This window comes from Phyllobates terribilis, unplaced genomic scaffold (genome assembly GCF_046119375.1).
Source record: "Phyllobates terribilis strain yellow unplaced genomic scaffold, ASM4611937v1 Scaffold_416__1_contigs__length_1633014, whole genome shotgun sequence".
In the NCBI taxonomy this organism is placed as follows: Eukaryota; Metazoa; Chordata; class Amphibia; order Anura; family Dendrobatidae; genus Phyllobates; species Phyllobates terribilis.
Window position 1 is genome coordinate 978892 of NW_027363176.1, and position 15019 is coordinate 993910.

The 15019-nt window shown below is 45.2% G+C and overlaps 11 non-coding genes and 1 pseudogene across 11 annotated transcripts; all 12 read right to left on the bottom strand.

Annotated features, from left to right (window-relative positions):
* Positions 1–400: 400 nt before the first annotated feature.
* Positions 401–586, bottom strand: LOC141227210 (U2 spliceosomal RNA). The gene has a single exon (XR_012294302.1). It is a non-coding gene; the product is annotated as a U2 spliceosomal RNA (small nuclear RNA).
* Positions 587–1375: 789 nt separating this feature from the next.
* LOC141227342 (U2 spliceosomal RNA) lies at positions 1376–1467 on the bottom strand (annotated as a pseudogene).
* A 1115-nt stretch (positions 1468–2582) lies between these two features.
* On the bottom strand, positions 2583–2773 carry LOC141227636 (U2 spliceosomal RNA). Its single transcript, XR_012294623.1, has one exon. It is a non-coding gene; the product is annotated as a U2 spliceosomal RNA (small nuclear RNA).
* A 1115-nt stretch (positions 2774–3888) lies between these two features.
* LOC141227637 (U2 spliceosomal RNA) lies at positions 3889–4079 on the bottom strand. Its single transcript, XR_012294624.1, has one exon. It is a non-coding gene; the product is annotated as a U2 spliceosomal RNA (small nuclear RNA).
* Positions 4080–5194: 1115 nt separating this feature from the next.
* Positions 5195–5385, bottom strand: LOC141227638 (U2 spliceosomal RNA). Its single transcript, XR_012294625.1, has one exon. It is a non-coding gene; the product is annotated as a U2 spliceosomal RNA (small nuclear RNA).
* A 1115-nt stretch (positions 5386–6500) lies between these two features.
* Positions 6501–6691, bottom strand: LOC141227639 (U2 spliceosomal RNA). Its single transcript, XR_012294626.1, has one exon. It is a non-coding gene; the product is annotated as a U2 spliceosomal RNA (small nuclear RNA).
* Positions 6692–7806: 1115 nt separating this feature from the next.
* LOC141227031 (U2 spliceosomal RNA) lies at positions 7807–7997 on the bottom strand. Its single transcript, XR_012294143.1, has one exon. It is a non-coding gene; the product is annotated as a U2 spliceosomal RNA (small nuclear RNA).
* Positions 7998–9112: 1115 nt separating this feature from the next.
* On the bottom strand, positions 9113–9303 carry LOC141227640 (U2 spliceosomal RNA). Its single transcript, XR_012294627.1, has one exon. It is a non-coding gene; the product is annotated as a U2 spliceosomal RNA (small nuclear RNA).
* Positions 9304–10418: 1115 nt separating this feature from the next.
* On the bottom strand, positions 10419–10609 carry LOC141227641 (U2 spliceosomal RNA). Its single transcript, XR_012294628.1, has one exon. It is a non-coding gene; the product is annotated as a U2 spliceosomal RNA (small nuclear RNA).
* Positions 10610–11724: 1115 nt separating this feature from the next.
* LOC141227643 (U2 spliceosomal RNA) lies at positions 11725–11915 on the bottom strand. The gene has a single exon (XR_012294630.1). It is a non-coding gene; the product is annotated as a U2 spliceosomal RNA (small nuclear RNA).
* Positions 11916–13030: 1115 nt separating this feature from the next.
* LOC141227644 (U2 spliceosomal RNA) lies at positions 13031–13221 on the bottom strand. The gene has a single exon (XR_012294631.1). It is a non-coding gene; the product is annotated as a U2 spliceosomal RNA (small nuclear RNA).
* A 1115-nt stretch (positions 13222–14336) lies between these two features.
* LOC141227131 (U2 spliceosomal RNA) lies at positions 14337–14529 on the bottom strand. Its single transcript, XR_012294238.1, has one exon. It is a non-coding gene; the product is annotated as a U2 spliceosomal RNA (small nuclear RNA).
* Between the last annotated feature and the right edge of the window lie 490 nt (positions 14530–15019).

A 15019-nucleotide genomic window follows, 5' to 3' on the forward strand; every position in this document is an offset into this window, starting at 1 on the left:
AAAAGGCTGCTGTTGATAACAAGGGCATTTGCTAAATAGATGGTGTGTGTGCAACAATATACTGAAAGGTCAATTATATTGTGCAGCTTATCTCACCACCTGTAGTTATTTAGGTGAAAGCTCCAAAATGCTTGCCTAATATGTCTGTTTATCCAAAAGGAAGTAAAAAGGGAGAGCTAGAAAGATAGCATTGCATCACATTACATGGCAATGCAATGCACAGTTGCTGAAGTTGAACCAAAATGAGCTTGTAATCTGGCTTCTGCAACTTTGAACATGAAAAATCCAATGAGGAGAAGAAAAGCAAAGCCAAAGAGTCCATCCCAAAATCCGACAAACAAGCAAAATGAACAAAAAACATTGAATTCAATTCTTTCTGATTTTAGAAACTGCATTAAAGAAGGGGTGCACCGGTCCTGGAGATACTGCAATACCAGGTCAATGCGTGGAGTGGACAGAGCAAGCTCTTTTTCCATCTCCCTGTTCTAAAAATCCATTTAATATATGGTCCCCAGATAGGGGACGTATCAGATATTAAACTGATAAGAACAGATTTTTTTTTTTTTTATCGAAAGCCCGAATTCGTGTACAAAACCCGAGTGCGCTTAAAAAAGTGACAAGTGCCACAAAAAAAGTGCACTAGTATGCTGGTCTTCTTGAAACCCTCTCCAAAAGGAGAAGGGTCCCCCAAACCATTCCCCGTCCCTCCGAGCCAAAAGGCCACAGCGAGGAACAGGGACAAAAAGCCACCTCCAGCCGAAGCCAGAGGCGACCCAATCTTACCCCCAGCACCTGCCCGAGTTATCACCCGAGCAAGGCACTGCGAGCCAAAGACTGTGCTCCCCTCCCGGAAGAGGGGAGCCAACAACGCTCTCCTCCCGAAAGAGGAGAGCCAGGGGGGTTCAGGGGGGAGCGGAACCTGATGGCCACACACTCCCCCCCTAGACCTGCCAAGAGAGGAACCCGTAAGGGAACCGCATCCCGACAAAATCCTAGTAGGACGTGACACACGTGAATAAGTGGACACACAGTGACAAAGAAATTAAATAAATAGTGAAGGTTTCACAGTATAATACTGCCCGGACCTTCGACCGGGAATTGAAAAATTCCCCATCCTAAGGCCAGAAGGCCCGGAATAAGGGTGTGTGCGAAGAAAGAAAATTTGAAGGGCTTGTGCAAATGTGCCATAAACTCAAGTGGGGTTCCCAATCCCAGTGAGTTAAGGCACCCCAGGGTCACCACTCCTGGGGCACTTCACACTTCGGGCTTTCGATCTTCCCTGGCCCAATGGCGTCGATCCTGGGGGGCCATGCTTTCCACCAGATGACTATATTAGCCACCTGGCGTACTAACAAGCGCCTAAACCCCAGTGTGCATAATGTATCAATCTACTAGGGCGGCCAACATCCAAAACCGCCTTTTCGAAAGATACTACACTTGATCTTAGCCAAAAGGCCGAGAAGCGATAACCAGAATTGGTTTCAAACTACGGAGCCACCCAAGGATCCTGAAAAGTCCATTTGTGGAGATGAGCTCCTGGACTCCCGTTAAGAAGACATGTTGTCAACCTCTAGATCCCTTACATGCCTGCACTTTTCGGCTTGCTGCTGCTGCAATCCACGCGTTTTAGATCTGCATAACTCCACCTCTTTAAACACAGCACCTTCACCCCCTGCTGTTCCCACCCGCCTCAACACCATTGGAAGGGAGGAGAACCAATTAAGGCGGGGGGTGGGGTGGAACGAGCAGCTGTCTACCCTTAGCAGGAGGGCTCCTGATTACATACCTCTCCTGCTGCTGCTGCTGCTGGCTGTCCAGCAGCAGACTGAAGGTGGCTGCTGCTGTGCACAGGTATATAAAAGCTCAGAGCCTATTATGACACGCGCAGCCAGCGTTCCATTGCCACATTCCATCTACTGCAGGCAGGATACCTGGCTGGCTGAATGTCGCTGAGAAGCTCACAGAGACCGCCATAAGCAACAGTTTAACAGAATGCCACAGACTAATCAACCAAACTTTTTGGGTTGGGTTCTCTTTTATAGTCTGCAGGCATTAAATGAAAGAAGTCAGTGTTCCAGCAGAAGGAGACAACGTTTCAGAAAAGGCATTGTAGCAAACCAAAAAAGAAATTTTAAGCGCAGCAGAGTAACCAGCGCACATACCTGTTAGCTCAGGTGAGTTTAAAAGGCTGCTGTTGATAACAAGGGCATTTGCTAAATAGATGGTGTGTGTGCAACAATATACTGAAAGGTCAATTATATTGTGCAGCTTATCTCACCACCTGTAGTTATTTAGGTGAAAGCTCCAAAATGCTTGCCTAATATGTCTGTTTATCCAAAAGGAAGTAAAAAGGGAGAGCTAGAAAGATAGCATTGCATCACATTACATGGCAATGCAATGCACAGTTGCTGAAGTTGAACCAAAATGAGCTTGTAATCTGGCTTCTGCAACTTTGAACATGAAAAATCCAATGAGGAGAAGAAAAGCAAAGCCAAAGAGTCCATCCCAAAATCCGACAAACAAGCAAAATGAACAAAAAACATTGAATTCAATTCTTTCTGATTTTAGAAACTGCATTAAAGAAGGGGTGCACCGGTCCTGGAGATACTGCAATACCAGGTCAATGCGTGGAGTGGACAGAGCAAGCTCTTTTTCCATCTCCCTGTTCTAAAAATCCATTTAATATATGGTCCCCAGATAGGGGACGTATCAGATATTAAACTGATAAGAACAGATACTACACTTGATCTTAGCCAAAAGGCCGAGAAGCGATAACCAGAATTGGTTTCAAACTACGGAGCCACCCAAGGATCCTGAAAAGTCCATTTGTGGAGATGAGCTCCTGGACTCCCGTTAAGAAGACATGTTGTCAACCTCTAGATCCCTTACATGCCTGCACTTTTCGGCTTGCTGCTGCTGCAATCCACGCGTTTTAGATCTGCATAACTCCACCTCTTTAAACACAGCACCTTCACCCCCTGCTGTTCCCACCCGCCTCAACACCGTTGGAAGGGAGGAGAACCAATTAAGGCGGGGGGTGGGGTGGAACGAGCAGCTGTCTACCCTTAGCAGGAGGGCTCCTGATTACATACCTCTCCTGCTGCTGCTGCTGCTGGCTGTCCAGCAGCAGACTGAAGGTGGCTGCTGCTGTGCACAGGTATATAAAGGCTCAGAGCCTATTATGACACGCGCAGCCAGCGTTCCATTGCCACATTCCATCTACTGCAGGCAGGATACCTGGCTGGCTGAATGTCGCTGAGAAGCTCACAGAGACCGCCATAAGCAACAGTTTAACAGAATGCCACAGACTAATCAACCAAACTTTTTGGGTTGGGTTCTCTTTTATAGTCTGCAGGCATTAAATGAAAGAAGTCAGTGTTCCAGCAGAAGGAGACAACGTTTCAGAAAAGGCATTGTAGCAAACCAAAAAAGAAATTTTAAGCGCAGCAGAGTAACCAGCGCACATACCTGTTAGCTCAGGTGAGTTTAAAAGGCTGCTGTTGATAACAAGGGCATTTGCTAAATAGATGGTGTGTGTGCAACAATATACTGAAAGGTCAATTATATTGTGCAGCTTATCTCACCACCTGTAGTTATTTAGGTGAAAGCTCCAAAATGCTTGCCTAATATGTCTGTTTATCCAAAAGGAAGTAAAAAGGGAGAGCTAGAAAGATAGCATTGCATCACATTACATGGCAATGCAATGCACAGTTGCTGAAGTTGAACCAAAATGAGCTTGTAATCTGGCTTCTGCAACTTTGAACATGAAAAATCCAATGAGGAGAAGAAAAGCAAAGCCAAAGAGTCCATCCCAAAATCCGACAAACAAGCAAAATGAACAAAAAACATTGAATTCAATTCTTTCTGATTTTAGAAACTGCATTAAAGAAGGGGTGCACCGGTCCTGGAGATACTGCAATACCAGGTCAATGCGTGGAGTGGACAGAGCAAGCTCTTTTTCCATCTCCCTGTTCTAAAAATCCATTTAATATATGGTCCCCAGATAGGGGACGTATCAGATATTAAACTGATAAGAACAGATACTACACTTGATCTTAGCCAAAAGGCCGAGAAGCGATAACCAGAATTGGTTTCAAACTACGGAGCCACCCAAGGATCCTGAAAAGTCCATTTGTGGAGATGAGCTCCTGGACTCCCGTTAAGAAGACATGTTGTCAACCTCTAGATCCCTTACATGCCTGCACTTTTCGGCTTGCTGCTGCTGCAATCCACGCGTTTTAGATCTGCATAACTCCACCTCTTTAAACACAGCACCTTCACCCCCTGCTGTTCCCACCCGCCTCAACACCGTTGGAAGGGAGGAGAACCAATTAAGGCGGGGGGTGGGGTGGAACGAGCAGCTGTCTACCCTTAGCAGGAGGGCTCCTGATTACATACCTCTCCTGCTGCTGCTGCTGCTGGCTGTCCAGCAGCAGACTGAAGGTGGCTGCTGCTGTGCACAGGTATATAAAGGCTCAGAGCCTATTATGACACGCGCAGCCAGCGTTCCATTGCCACATTCCATCTACTGCAGGCAGGATACCTGGCTGGCTGAATGTCGCTGAGAAGCTCACAGAGACCGCCATAAGCAACAGTTTAACAGAATGCCACAGACTAATCAACCAAACTTTTTGGGTTGGGTTCTCTTTTATAGTCTGCAGGCATTAAATGAAAGAAGTCAGTGTTCCAGCAGAAGGAGACAACGTTTCAGAAAAGGCATTGTAGCAAACCAAAAAAGAAATTTTAAGCGCAGCAGAGTAACCAGCGCACATACCTGTTAGCTCAGGTGAGTTTAAAAGGCTGCTGTTGATAACAAGGGCATTTGCTAAATAGATGGTGTGTGTGCAACAATATACTGAAAGGTCAATTATATTGTGCAGCTTATCTCACCACCTGTAGTTATTTAGGTGAAAGCTCCAAAATGCTTGCCTAATATGTCTGTTTATCCAAAAGGAAGTAAAAAGGGAGAGCTAGAAAGATAGCATTGCATCACATTACATGGCAATGCAATGCACAGTTGCTGAAGTTGAACCAAAATGAGCTTGTAATCTGGCTTCTGCAACTTTGAACATGAAAAATCCAATGAGGAGAAGAAAAGCAAAGCCAAAGAGTCCATCCCAAAATCCGACAAACAAGCAAAATGAACAAAAAACATTGAATTCAATTCTTTCTGATTTTAGAAACTGCATTAAAGAAGGGGTGCACCGGTCCTGGAGATACTGCAATACCAGGTCAATGCGTGGAGTGGACAGAGCAAGCTCTTTTTCCATCTCCCTGTTCTAAAAATCCATTTAATATATGGTCCCCAGATAGGGGACGTATCAGATATTAAACTGATAAGAACAGATACTACACTTGATCTTAGCCAAAAGGCCGAGAAGCGATAACCAGAATTGGTTTCAAACTACGGAGCCACCCAAGGATCCTGAAAAGTCCATTTGTGGAGATGAGCTCCTGGACTCCCGTTAAGAAGACATGTTGTCAACCTCTAGATCCCTTACATGCCTGCACTTTTCGGCTTGCTGCTGCTGCAATCCACGCGTTTTAGATCTGCATAACTCCACCTCTTTAAACACAGCACCTTCACCCCCTGCTGTTCCCACCCGCCTCAACACCGTTGGAAGGGAGGAGAACCAATTAAGGCGGGGGGTGGGGTGGAACGAGCAGCTGTCTACCCTTAGCAGGAGGGCTCCTGATTACATACCTCTCCTGCTGCTGCTGCTGCTGGCTGTCCAGCAGCAGACTGAAGGTGGCTGCTGCTGTGCACAGGTATATAAAGGCTCAGAGCCTATTATGACACGCGCAGCCAGCGTTCCATTGCCACATTCCATCTACTGCAGGCAGGATACCTGGCTGGCTGAATGTCGCTGAGAAGCTCACAGAGACCGCCATAAGCAACAGTTTAACAGAATGCCACAGACTAATCAACCAAACTTTTTGGGTTGGGTTCTCTTTTATAGTCTGCGGGCATTAAATGAAAGAAGTCAGTGTTCCAGCAGAAGGAGACAACGTTTCAGAAAAGGCATTGTAGCAAACCAAAAAAGAAATTTTAAGCGCAGCAGAGTAACCAGCGCACATACCTGTTAGCTCAGGTGAGTTTAAAAGGCTGCTGTTGATAACAAGGGCATTTGCTAAATAGATGGTGTGTGTGCAACAATATACTGAAAGGTCAATTATATTGTGCAGCTTATCTCACCACCTGTAGTTATTTAGGTGAAAGCTCCAAAATACTTGCCTAATATGTCTGTTTATCCAAAAGGAAGTAAAAAGGGAGAGCTAGAAAGATAGCATTGCATCACATTACATGGCAATGCAATGCACAGTTGCTGAAGTTGAACCAAAATGAGCTTGTAATCTGGCTTCTGCAACTTTGAACATGAAAAATCCAATGAGGAGAAGAAAAGCAAAGCCAAAGAGTCCATCCCAAAATCCGACAAACAAGCAAAATGAACAAAAAACATTGAATTCAATTCTTTCTGATTTTAGAAACTGCATTAAAGAAGGGGTGCACCGGTCCTGGAGATACTGCAATACCAGGTCAATGCGTGGAGTGGACAGAGCAAGCTCTTTTTCCATCTCCCTGTTCTAAAAATCCATTTAATATATGGTCCCCAGATAGGGGACGTATCAGATATTAAACTGATAAGAACAGATACTACACTTGATCTTAGCCAAAAGGCCGAGAAGCGATAACCAGAATTGGTTTCAAACTACGGAGCCACCCAAGGATCCTGAAAAGTCCATTTGTGGAGATGAGCTCCTGGACTCCCGTTAAGAAGACATGTTGTCAACCTCTAGATCCCTTACATGCCTGCACTTTTCGGCTTGCTGCTGCTGCAATCCACGCGTTTTAGATCTGCATAACTCCACCTCTTTAAACACAGCACCTTCACCCCCTGCTGTTCCCACCCGCCTCAACACCGTTGGAAGGGAGGAGAACCAATTAAGGCGGGGGGTGGGGTGGAACGAGCAGCTGTCTACCCTTAGCAGGAGGGCTCCTGATTACATACCTCTCCTGCTGCTGCTGCTGCTGGCTGTCCAGCAGCAGACTGAAGGTGGCTGCTGCTGTGCACAGGTATATAAAGGCTCAGAGCCTATTATGACACGCGCAGCCAGCGTTCCATTGCCACATTCCATCTACTGCAGGCAGGATACCTGGCTGGCTGAATGTCGCTGAGAAGCTCACAGAGACCGCCATAAGCAACAGTTTAACAGAATGCCACAGACTAATCAACCAAACTTTTTGGGTTGGGTTCTCTTTTATAGTCTGCGGGCATTAAATGAAAGAAGTCAGTGTTCCAGCAGAAGGAGACAACGTTTCAGAAAAGGCATTGTAGCAAACCAAAAAAGAAATTTTAAGCGCAGCACAGTAACCAGCGCACATACCTGTTAGCTCAGGTGAGTTTAAAAGGCTGTTGTTGATAACAAGGGCATTTGCTAAATAGATGGTGTGTGTGCAACAATATACTGAAAGGTCAATTATATTGTGCAGCTTATCTCACCACCTGTAGTTATTTAGGTGAAAGCTCCAAAATGCTTGCCTAATATGTCTGTTTATCCAAAAGGAAGTAAAAAGGGAGAGCTAGAAAGATAGCATTGCATCACATTACATGGCAATGCAATGCACAGTTGCTGAAGTTGAACCAAAATGAGCTTGTAATCTGGCTTCTGCAACTTTGAACATGAAAAATCCAATGAGGAGAAGAAAAGCAAAGCCAAAGAGTCCATCCCAAAATCCGACAAACAAGCAAAATGAACAAAAAACATTGAATTCAATTCTTTCTGATTTTAGAAACTGCATTAAAGAAGGGGTGCACCGGTCCTGGAGATACTGCAATACCAGGTCAATGCGTGGAGTGGACAGAGCAAGCTCTTTTTCCATCTCCCTGTTCTAAAAATCCATTTAATATATGGTCCCCAGATAGGGGACGTATCAAATATTAAACTGATAAGAACAGATACTACACTTGATCTTAGCCAAAAGGCCGAGAAGCGATAACCAGAATTGGTTTCAAACTACGGAGCCACCCAAGGATCCTGAAAAGTCCATTTGTGGAGATGAGCTCCTGGACTCCCGTTAAGAAGACATGTTGTCAACCTCTAGATCCCTTACATGCCTGCACTTTTCGGCTTGCTGCTGCTGCAATCCACGCGTTTTAGATCTGCATAACTCCACCTCTTTAAACACAGCACCTTCACCCCCTGCTGTTCCCACCCGCCTCAACACCGTTGGAAGGGAGGAGAACCAATTAAGGCGGGGGGTGGGGTGGAACGAGCAGCTGTCTACCCTTAGCAGGAGGGCTCCTGATTACATACCTCTCCTGCTGCTGCTGCTGCTGGCTGTCCAGCAGCAGACTGAAGGTGGCTGCTGCTGTGCACAGGTATATAAAGGCTCAGAGCCTATTATGACACGTGCAGCCAGCGTTCCATTGCCACATTCCATCTACTGCAGGCAGGATACCTGGCTGGCTGAATGTCGCTGAGAAGCTCACAGAGACCGCCATAAGCAACAGTTTAACAGAATGCCACAGACTAATCAACCAAACTTTTTGGGTTGGGTTCTCTTTTATAGTCTGCAGGCATTAAATGAAAGAAGTCAGTGTTCCAGCAGAAGGAGACAACGTTTCAGAAAAGGCATTGTAGCAAACCAAAAAAGAAATTTTAAGCGCAGCAGAGTAACCAGCGCACATACCTGTTAGCTCAGGTGAGTTTAAAAGGCTGCTGTTGATAACAAGGGCATTTGCTAAATAGATGGTGTGTGTGCAACAATATACTGAAAGGTCAATTATATTGTGCAGCTTATCTCACCACCTGTAGTTATTTAGGTGAAAGCTCCAAAATGCTTGCCTAATATGTCTGTTTATCCAAAAGGAAGTAAAAAGGGAGAGCTAGAAAGATAGCATTGCATCACATTACATGGCAATGCAATGCACAGTTGCTGAAGTTGAACCAAAATGAGCTTGTAATCTGGCTTCTGCAACTTTGAACATGAAAAATCCAATGAGGAGAAGAAAAGCAAAGCCAAAGAGTCCATCCCAAAATCCGACAAACAAGCAAAATGAACAAAAAACATTGAATTCAATTCTTTCTGATTTTAGAAACTGCATTAAAGAAGGGGTGCACCGGTCCTGGAGATACTGCAATACCAGGTCAATGCGTGGAGTGGACAGAGCAAGCTCTTTTTCCATCTCCCTGTTCTAAAAATCCATTTAATATATGGTCCCCAGATAGGGGACGTATCAGATATTAAACTGATAAGAACAGATACTACACTTGATCTTAGCCAAAAGGCCGAGAAGCGATAACCAGAATTGGTTTCAAACTACGGAGCCACCCAAGGATCCTGAAAAGTCCATTTGTGGAGATGAGCTCCTGGACTCCCGTTAAGAAGACATGTTGTCAACCTCTAGATCCCTTACATGCCTGCACTTTTCGGCTTGCTGCTGCTGCAATCCACGCGTTTTAGATCTGCATAACTCCACCTCTTTAAACACAGCACCTTCACCCCCTGCTGTTCCCACCCGCCTCAACACCGTTGGAAGGGAGGAGAACCAATTAAGGCGGGGGGTGGGGTGGAACGAGCAGCTGTCTACCCTTAGCAGGAGGGCTCCTGATTACATACCTCTCCTGCTGCTGCTGCTGCTGGCTGTCCAGCAGCAGACTGAAGGTGGCTGCTGCTGTGCACAGGTATATAAAGGCTCAGAGCCTATTATGACACGCGCAGCCAGCGTTCCATTGCCACATTCCATCTACTGCAGGCAGGATACCTGGCTGGCTGAATGTCGCTGAGAAGCTCACAGAGACCGCCATAAGCAACAGTTTAACAGAATGCCACAGACTAATCAACCAAACTTTTTGGGTTGGGTTCTCTTTTATAGTCTGCAGGCATTAAATGAAAGAAGTCAGTGTTCCAGCAGAAGGAGACAACGTTTCAGAAAAGGCATTGTAGCAAACCAAAAAAGAAATTTTAAGCGCAGCAGAGTAACCAGCGCACATACCTGTTAGCTCAGGTGAGTTTAAAAGGCTGCTGTTGATAACAAGGGCATTTGCTAAATAGATGGTGTGTGTGCAACAATATACTGAAAGGTCAATTATATTGTGCAGCTTATCTCACCACCTGTAGTTATTTAGGTGAAAGCTCCAAAATACTTGCCTAATATGTCTGTTTATCCAAAAGGAAGTAAAAAGGGAGAGCTAGAAAGATAGCATTGCATCACATTACATGGCAATGCAATGCACAGTTGCTGAAGTTGAACCAAAATGAGCTTGTAATCTGGCTTCTGCAACTTTGAACATGAAAAATCCAATGAGGAGAAGAAAAGCAAAGCCAAAGAGTCCATCCCAAAATCCGACAAACAAGCAAAATGAACAAAAAACATTGAATTCAATTCTTTCTGATTTTAGAAACTGCATTAAAGAAGGGGTGCACCGGTCCTGGAGATACTGCAATACCAGGTCAATGCGTGGAGTGGACAGAGCAAGCTCTTTTTCCATCTCCCTGTTCTAAAAATCCATTTAATATATGGTCCCCAGATAGGGGACGTATCAGATATTAAACTGATAAGAACAGATACTACACTTGATCTTAGCCAAAAGGCCGAGAAGCGATAACCAGAATTGGTTTCAAACTACGGAGCCACCCAAGGATCCTGAAAAGTCCATTTGTGGAGATGAGCTCCTGGACTCCCGTTAAGAAGACATGTTGTCAACCTCTAGATCCCTTACATGCCTGCACTTTTCGGCTTGCTGCTGCTGCAATCCACGCGTTTTAGATCTGCATAACTCCACCTCTTTAAACACAGCACCTTCACCCCCTGCTGTTCCCACCCGCCTCAACACCGTTGGAAGGGAGGAGAACCAATTAAGGCGGGGGGTGGGGTGGAACGAGCAGCTGTCTACCCTTAGCAGGAGGGCTCCTGATTACATACCTCTCCTGCTGCTGCTGCTGCTGGCTGTCCAGCAGCAGACTGAAGGTGGCTGCTGCTGTGCACAGGTATATAAAGGCTCAGAGCCTATTATGACACGCGCAGCCAGCGTTCCATTGCCACATTCCATCTACTGCAGGCAGGATACCTGGCTGGCTGAATGTCGCTGAGAAGCTCACAGAGACCGCCATAAGCAACAGTTTAACAGAATGCCACAGACTAATCAACCAAACTTTTTGGGTTGGGTTCTCTTTTATAGTCTGCAGGCATTAAATGAAAGAAGTCAGTGTTCCAGCAGAAGGAGACAACGTTTCAGAAAAGGCATTGTAGCAAACCAAAAAAGAAATTTTAAGCGCAGCAGAGTAACCAGCGCACATACCTGTTAGCTCAGGTGAGTTTAAAAGGCTGCTGTTGATAACAAGGGCATTTGCTAAATAGATGGTGTGTGTGCAACAATATACTGAAAGGTCAATTATATTGTGCAGCTTATCTCACCACCTGTAGTTATTTAGGTGAAAGCTCCAAAATGCTTGCCTAATATGTCTGTTTATCCAAAAGGAAGTAAAAAGGGAGAGCTAGAAAGATAGCATTGCATCACATTACATGGCAATGCAATGCACAGTTGCTGAAGTTGAACCAAAATGAGCTTGTAATCTGGCTTCTGCAACTTTGAACATGAAAAATCCAATGAGGAGAAGAAAAGCAAAGCCAAAGAGTCCATCCCAAAATCCGACAAACAAGCAAAATGAACAAAAAACATTGAATTCAATTCTTTCTGATTTTAGAAACTGCATTAAAGAAGGGGTGCACCGGTCCTGGAGATACTGCAATACCAGGTCAATGCGTGGAGTGGACAGAGCAAGCTCTTTTTCCATCTCCCTGTTCTAAAAATCCATTTAATATATGGTCCCCAGATAGGGGACGTATCAGATATTAAACTGATAAGAACAGATACTACACTTGATCTTAGCCAAAAGGCCGAGAAGCGATAACCAGAATTGGTTTCAAACTACGGAGCCACCCAAGGATCCTGAAAAGTCCATTTGTGGAGATGAGCTCCTGGACTCCCGTTAAGAAGACATGTTGTCAACCTCTAGATCCCTTACATGCCTGCACTTTTCGGCTTGCTGCTGCTGCAATCCACGCGTTTTAGATCTGCATAACTCCACCTCTTTAAACACAGCACCTTCACCCCCTGCTGTTCCCACCCGCCTCAACACCGTTGGAAGGGAGGAGAACCAATTAAGGCGGGGGGTGGGGTGGAACGAGCAGCTGTCTACCCTTAGCAGGAGGGCTCCTGATTACATACCTCTCCTGCTGCTGCTGCTGCTGGCTGTCCAGCAGCAGACTGAAGGTGGCTGCTGCTGTGCACAGGTATATAAAGGCTCAGAGCCTATTATGACACGCGCAGCCAGCGTTCCATTGCCACATTCCATCTACTGCAGGCAGGATACCTGGCTGGCTGAATGTCGCTGAGAAGCTCACAGAGACCGCCATAAGCAACAGTTTAACAGAATGCCACAGACTAATCAACCAAACTTTTTGGGTTGGGTTCTCTTTTATAGTCTGCAGGCATTAAATGAAAGAAGTCAGTGTTCCAGCAGAAGGAGACAACGTTTCAGAAAAGGCATTGTAGCAAACCAAAAAAGAAATTTTAAGCGCAGCAGAGTAACCAGCGCACATACCTGTTAGCTCAGGTGAGTTTAAAAGGCTGCTGTTGATAACAAGGGCATTTGCTAAATAGATGGTGTGTGTGCAACAATATACTGAAAGGTCAATTATATTGTGCAGCTTATCTCACCACCTGTAGTTATTTAGGTGAAAGCTCCAAAATGCTTGCCTAATATGTCTGTTTATCCAAAAGGAAGTAAAAAGGGAGAGCTAGAAAGATAGCATTGCATCACATTACATGGCAATGCAATGCACAGTTGCTGAAGTTGAACCAAAATGAGCTTGTAATCTGGCTTCTGCAACTTTGAACATGAAAAATCCAATGAGGAGAAGAAAAGCAAAGCCAAAGAGTCCATCCCAAAATCCGACAAACAAGCAAAATGAACAAAAAACATTGAATTCAATTCTTTCTGATTTTAGAAACTGCATTAAAGAAGGGGTGCACCGGTCCTGGAGATACTGCAATACCAGGTCAATGCGTGGAGTGGACAGAGCAAGCTCTTTTTCCATCTCCCTGTTCTAAAAATCCATTTAATATATGGTCCCCAGATAGGGGACGTATCAGATATTAAACTGATAAGAACAGATACTACACTTGATCTTAGCCAAAAGGCCGAGAAGCGATAACCAGAATTGGTTTCAAACTACGGAGCCACCCAAGGATCCTGAAAAGTCCATTTGTGGAGATGAGCTCCTGGACTCCCGTTAAGAAGACATGTTGTCAACCTCTAGATCCCTTACATGCCTGCACTTTTCGGCTTGCTGCTGCTGCAATCCACGCGTTTTAGATCTGCATAACTCCACCTCTTTAAACACAGCACCTTCACCCCCTGCTGTTCCCACCCGCCTCAACACCGTTGGAAGGGAGGAGAACCAATTAAGGCGGGGGGTGGGGTGGAACGAGCAGCTCTCTACCCTTAGCAGGAGGGCTCCTGATTACATACCTCTCCTGTTGCTGCTGCTGCTGGCTGTCCAGCAGCAGACTGAAGGTGGCTGCTGCTGTGCACAGGTATATAAAGGCTCAGAGCCTATTATGACACGCGCAGCCAGCGTTCCATTGCCACATTCCATCTACTGCAGGCAGGATACCTGGCTGGCTGAATGTCGCTGAGAAGCTCACAGAGACCGCCATAAGCAACAGTTTAACAGAATGCCACAGACTAATCAACCAAACTTTTTGGGTTGGGTTCTCTTTTATAGTCTGCAGGCATTAAATTAAAGAAGTCAGTGTTCCAGCAGAAGGAGACAACGTTTCAGAAAAGGCATTGTAGCAAACCAACAAAGAAATTTTAAGCGCAGCAGAGTAACCAGCGCACATACCTGTTAGCTCAGGTGAGTTTAAAAGGCTGCTGTTGATAACAAGGGCATTTGCTAAATAGATGGTGTGTGTGCAACAATATACTGAAAGGTCAATTATATTGTGCAGCTTATCTCACCACCTGTAGTTATTTAGGTGAAAGCTTCAAAATGCTTGCCTAATATGTCTGTTTATCCAAAAGGAAGTAAAAAGGGAGAGCTAGAAAGATAGCATTGCATCACATTACATGGCAATGCAATGCACAGTTGCTGAAGTTGAACCAAAATGAGCTTGTAATCTGGCTTCTGTAACTTTGAACATGAAAAATCCAATGAGGAGAAGAAAAGCAAAGCCAAAGAGTCCATCCCAAAATCCGACAAACAAGCAAAATGAACAAAAAACATTGAATTCAATTCTTTCTGATTTTAGAAACTGCATTAAAGAAGGGGTGCACCGGTCCTGGAGATACTGCAATACCAGGTCAATGCGTGGAGTGGACAGAGCAAGCTCTTTTTCCATCTCCCTGTTCTAAAAATCCATTTAATATATGGTCCCCAGATAGGGGACGTATCAGATATTAAACTGATAAGAACAGATTTTTTGATTGAATATATCTTTTATTAGCACAAAAAATAAGTTAACAGACAGTGTACAGTGCCGCAGCCCAGTACACACAGAATTCTACATCATATTTACATAGCATGAGGATACGACGCACTAACTAGACAAATCGCACCCCTATGCTACACAAAACACTCAATCTGAAAGAAAAAGCATGTCAATCAATACAGTACGACGAACCGTGATAAGGGATAGGGATTGGGAAAAAGGGGATGGGGAGGGGAAAATCACAGGCCCGAAGCTTTATTGAAAGACAAGACACATAAGGGGAGAGGGGGAGGAGGGGTTTAGTCCTCATCCTCGTCCTCCGGACCGTCCATGATGGAATAGTCTCTGAGCAGGCTGTGGATCAGCCTGCGGCAGTCCTGGATGGACATCCTCTCCCTCCTCAAGATGAGCCGGTTCCTGGCGACCCAAACGGCATCCTTGAAGCAGTTCATAAGGCGCCAAGCCTCCTGGATGGCTCCGACGGTATGAACCCCAGGGAATAGTCCATAAAGCACAG